Source organism: Chionomys nivalis, chromosome 6 (assembly GCF_950005125.1).
Source record: "Chionomys nivalis chromosome 6, mChiNiv1.1, whole genome shotgun sequence".
NCBI lineage: Eukaryota > Metazoa > Chordata > Mammalia > Rodentia > Cricetidae > Chionomys > Chionomys nivalis.
In genome coordinates, this window is record NC_080091.1 from 21,492,164 (window position 1) to 21,498,163 (window position 6,000).

Genomic DNA, 6,000 nt, shown 5'->3' on the forward strand with positions numbered 1-6,000 from the left:
AGGTGAAAAGACTTAATGAGTTGTCAGCAGAGTCATGGGACCAAAGCTGAACCAAACCAAAACACCAAGCTTTTGTTTTAAAATAAAATTATTTCCCCCTCACACACACATCCATGTAATTTGTAGAAAACAGCAACCTCCACGGTTATTGTGATTTTTTAATCAATTTTAAAAATAAAAGATAAATCCATTACTAACTGGAAGAATTAATTATAATGTTAATGATGCCAATGATGTCTGCTGACAAAGTTGTGTTTAAAGGTGAGGAAATAAAATGTATCTGATATATAACTGAAGCTAATATAAACGTTATTGGTAAAGACACTCTGCGTGATTGCTATGCAAGACCAGAAAATTACTCGGCTTTTGAGGTAAAATTTATTTAAGAATAGCAATAACGTATCTTCATAAAGTTCCCTATTAGCCGGGTGTGGTGACGAGAACTGTAATCCCAACGGGAAAATACAGGAAGATCGGGAGTTCAGGGTCAACCTCACCTGCATAGTTAGTGAGAAATCTGCTGGGGCTGCAGAAGACCCTACCTCAAAAACCAAAGCAAACAGCCCCTCTCGTGGCCGCCCAAAAGAAACAAAAAACTTAGAGAAGTTACAAGTGATTCCGTGTTTTCCACCGTTTGCCTCCCTACCTTCACCAATGTCAGCATTTCATATGAAAATGGAAACGTCTCAAGATCAACAATAATAAAAATGATCACCAACTTAAATAATATTGCATAACAATGAATTTCTTATTTGACAACAGGGAAGTTACCTCGGTTATCTTAGAGAAACAGTAAGTTCAGATAAATGTTTGGGGATTCTAAATTCTACTTTTTGAAAACCAGAGTTCCCCTGCCTGTTTTTAACAGATGGTTCTCAAGAAAGCAATTATGCCTTTTAATCATTGTGTTGTTATTTACTGGTATCTGAAAAGAAACACAAACACACACACAGTGTGTGTGTGTGTGGTGTAGGAGAGGCACATTTCATTTTGAGCCAGTGTTTTCTTTAATTGTGTTTTAAAATTGAGTTGGATTTTACTTAAGACACTTTAGGGGCACTCCTTCAGAAGCTTAGGGGCAGAACCCTAGCTTCCAGTCCTCCAGTCACCTCGATGAAATGACAGTCATACAGGACAGTCCCAATTCAGACTGCTTTTAAGTACATCTACTCCTGTTTCTAGGAGAGAGAGAAAAAGTGAATGCTGCTTTCAAAACTGAGCAGAGTGCTGCTGTTCTATACAAAACTGCACACCTACGTTCCTAGTCTACTGCTTGAGCTGCGGGACACCCTGCACACTGTTAAAAGTCTTCCAACAAGACTTGCAGTTCAAGTAGATTTGGGCTCCCTTTAATCAATGATAAAGCATCAGTATAAAACGATTGAAAAATCTATTGTATCTTAAAAAATGTCCCTCATTTTGGTGGCCAATATCAAAGAGACAAGATTGCATTACATTCCCAGGTAACAAATACCTTTTTTTAAAAAAAAAGATTAATCCTTATTGAGCTGCTTATGAAAACTATTTGGAATTTTTAGAAATTCTTTTAAAGTAGATTGTGAAATTATGATTTAAGGAACTTGAGTCCAAATTTTTGGAGGGATTGAAGTGGAATATAAATAAATCATAACTAATTTTGATACTTGGGGGTAAAAACTAAAATGTAAGAGTAAACGGTCTCTGATTCCACAGCGTGGTGTCTAAAGAGCTTATAAAATATTTTTAGTGTACAAATATTCTTATGTATGTTTAAAGCTCTGAATGCTTCTAAGATATACCATCATCTGTCACAGCTATTTCAAATAGGGATCATATTTTCTTTTAAAATTATTTTAAATTTTTTCCTGTGAAATATACATATGAAAGAAATTATAAAACAGATTTTTACACTTTAAAAATAATGAAATATACATGGTGTTACAAGTTTTTAACAAATGCTTTGAGAAGTAGACTTACAGTTGGTTACAGTGTCAGTATTGAAACTTGATGTTCAATAAAATGCATCCATGTTTTAGGTATTTGGTTAAGTATATCAGTAGCTGGATGTTTTTTAAGGGAGAGAAATACTTTAAGGAGAAAAATTCTACCGACTATTGTAAACTCGTGGCATTTCCTGATGGCACTTTGTCTGGTTGTGTCCTTAATGAATGGGCAGCAAGAGAAGCTACTGGGTCCCCAGTGTGTACTTAACGCCATTCAAAGGATAGCTTTGGAGCTTGACTCCAGCATTGGTAACCCCTACATTTCTAGCCTAACCCTCTCTTTTTGATTCTGTACTAGTTCTCTTCCATCCTCTGAAGGGACCACAGGACCTTAGAACTTAGGGTGTCCATGCTGTGCTCTTCTCTCCATCCTCCATGACTCTGCACCAAGGATTTTGCTTTAAAAACCCTTGGGGGTCGGGGAGAGAGGAAGAGCGTAAATGGGCTTGGTGCAGTTCAAAGCCTACTCCCAGCACTTGAGAGGCTGAAGCAGGAGAATTGCTGTGAAGCAGAAGGAGTTTGAGACCAGCCTGGGCTACATAGCCAGACTCTGAACCTGAGTTAGGGGTGGGGATTGAGGACAAATGAACAAGATCTTCGTTTAAGTCTTTGTTGTGTAAGGCTGAGGGAGCTTACTTATGATTTGTTTTATTTATGCATATTTAAGTTGTTTTTAAAAATATACTTTAAGTAAAGGCCTGGGGTGTAGCTCAGTGGTAAAGATCTATAAAGCCCTGAGTTTATCCTTGGCATTGGGTGTGTGTGTGGGGGGGGGGTAAAAGTGATTTGTTTGTTTGCAGGAAACAGTATTTTCAGTGAGCTGCAGAGCCTCCCTTGCTTTGCCTTACACACTATTATTCACATTTCCTGTGTTGTTTAATCTGCTTAAAGCTCGGGGGCTGGTGATAGGTGAGGCTCAGCAACATTCAAGGGATGTAACAAGCAGGGCTTGGTCCTCAGTATCCACGCATTCATGGTCCTTGCTCTAGGAGCTGCCATATTATTTTGTAGTGTTGCAGCAAACATTCATTCAGAGAAGGCAGATCGTATAATTTGAGAATCAGATTACCAGGTCAGCTCGAACTCCATTTGTTTGTTTATTGTGCTTGTTTTGTCAACTAGACACTAACAAGGGCGTCACCTGTGAAGAGGCAACCTCATTTGAGGAATTGCTGCCTTCAGGATTAGCCTGTGGGCAGATCCGAGGGACATTTTCTTAATTGTTAATTGACATAGAAGTGCTCAGCCCACTTGGACAATCCTGGGCAGATGGTCCTGTGCTGTATAACAGCAGCTAAGCAAACCAGAATGAGTGAGCCAGTAAGTAGCATTCCTCCAAGGTTTCTGCTTCCTGCCCTGGGTTCCTGCACTGCGGTCCTGCTCCAGCTGCCCCTGATGATGGCCTGTGACCTGTAGACCTGGGTGGACCCTTTCCTTTTCCGAGTTCCCTTTAGTCAATAGAAAGCAAACTAGAAAGTTTATTATTATCTGTGTTGGAGGTTAAACCTAGAACCTTAAGCATTCTGGGTAAGTGTCTTCCACGAGCAAATAATGTCAGACCAAAACTGTAAAGTTTGAGTTTGGGCAATTGAAATTATTGTGTGGGAAGTCCTTAGCCTTTTATTATTATTATCATTATTATTATTATTATTATTATTATTATTATTATTATTAATTTTAGGGCATCTATCACTATCACTTCTCATTTTAATGGTTTTCAGAGAGCTAGCAGTAGAGTATTAAACTTGACACTAGCTATCTTCCTATTCCCCACCACCCCCCCGTAATTCCTTGCTGATTTTAACGTCTAAGTGATTTAAACATTCCTTACTGGTTGGTTCATGTTTATGAATAGTGTTTTCTGTTCTCGGCTGAGACCGTTCTCCCTCTGTGGCAGGGCTTTGCTGCAGTTACGAGACTCCTGATGCAGGGAAGGCTTGTCCACCGGCCAGGAAACTGAGAGCAGCCTAGCGCACCGTGTGCAGGGCTCAGTTTGCTTATAAAGAAACAGTCAGGATTTTGTTCTCACTGACCAACTTGGCAAGTTCTTTTTAGTATTGATGCTGTGCCTTGTGTTGTTTGTTTGTTTGCTTTTTATCTCAACCATGGCAAAGTCTTGTCTTTTTAGATGAATTTCATTTTGCAAAACTAAGTCTGAAGTATTTAAAATGTCTCAGCCAGGCAGTAAGACAGACCAATTGCGTTCATAGCAGAGGCTTTGGATTTTTCCTTCTTCGACTTTTAAAATCCTCAAGATCCCATTCCTGCTGCTGATTTCCTCAATCTTTCTTTTATGTGTAAGACAAAAAAAAAATGTTCTCATGTTCTGTTTGGATACTGAACATGAACAGCCAAGGTCTTGATTTTCCTTACATTTTCTCAATGGTATCACAGATTTCAGAGTATGCTCAGACAGCGCCTGATCAGTTCTGAGTATCTTTTACTTGAACTTTTAAAATTAGAAACTAAGTGTTTTGGTTTGTTGGATATGCTTGCCCAGCCATCTTCTAGTTTCTCTGCATCTCTAAAATCAAGACCTTTTGGTCACTATCACATCTCTTGCAAAATTTAAGAGCTTTTCAAACTTCGGGCCGTGAAAATGTTAGTATACATTTATTTAAAGGTTCATAAAATTTATGTGCACATTAAACCATTGGTGATCAGGGCCACCCAGGCTAAGGTATAGCACATCACAACCGAAGAATTTCCCTGGATATCCCTCAGGGGTCAACTCTGCCTCCTCCCAGGTAACCATTACCTCATGCTCAGGGCCATGGCTTTCTTGTATCTCTTCTCTCATTTAACTGCTTATTCATGCATTCCTAAGCAATATAGATTCATTTCCACGTTCAGAATTGTGTGTGAATAGAATTACATTGTTTTATTTTTGTTATTGCCTTTGTATCCTGTTTATAATTCTGTATCAACAGATATATAGCTGTGTGTTGTATAGTAATTCTCTGTATGAATATGTCACAATTTATCTATTATTCTTCTGAGAAGCATTTGGGTTGTTATATCTTTGGGGCAATTGTGACAATGTTACTCTAAACATCCTTCTATGTATATAATGATACACATGAAGACACAAATTTGTAAGGTGTATTTTGGGAGTGAGATTTCTGAGCCTTGGGGAATTGTATGTTTTCACTGTAGCTAGATGCTGGCATAATCATCCAAATTTGCTGAGTCAATTTACATTTCTAAATAGTAAATATGAATTCTAGTTTCTCTAATTTTTTTTTTTTTGCCTGAAGCTTAGTATTATTGAACATTTCAAACTTTGACAAGCTGGTTGTGTAGAACTGTTTCATTGTGGATTTATTTTATTTTTTTTTTTTTTGGTTATTTAAAAGACTGAGGGCCTTTTCTTATTTTTCTTGTCTATTTGGTTTTCTTATGGCTCGGCACTTTTTTTCTTGTTTGCTTTTGTTTTTCAAGACAGGGTTTTTCTGTCCTGGAACTTACTCTGTAGTCCAGCCTGGTCTCAAACTCAGAGAAATCTGCCTCTGTCTCTGAGTGCTGGTATTAAAAAGGGTGTATGCCTCCACTGCCTGGCCTTTTTTTTCCTTTCTTCTTTTTTAATTTTATTTTCATTAGATCATCTGCCTCATCTCCGATTTGTAAGAATCCCTTGGACATGCTGCATGACAGTTCTTCGTCAGTTGTAAGCACTGGAGTATTCTTTCCCGTCTGTGACTTGTTCACAATTCTGCGGGTTGTATTTTCTTTTACACGAGCACAGGTGCTTCCAGAGGCCAGGAGAAGGCAGCCCCTGGAGCTAGAGTTACAGGTGGTTATGAGCTGCCTGATATGGCTTCTGGAAACTGAACTCCATCCTCTGCAAAGCATCAAGTGCTTTAACTGCTAAGCCATCTCTATAGCCCTCCCCCCTTATTTATTTGTTCATTCATTCATCCATTCATTCATTATTTGTGTGTACACACATGCAAAAACATGTCACAGGCATGGAGGCCAGAAGACAACGTTCAGGCACCATTTCTCTCCTTCCACTATG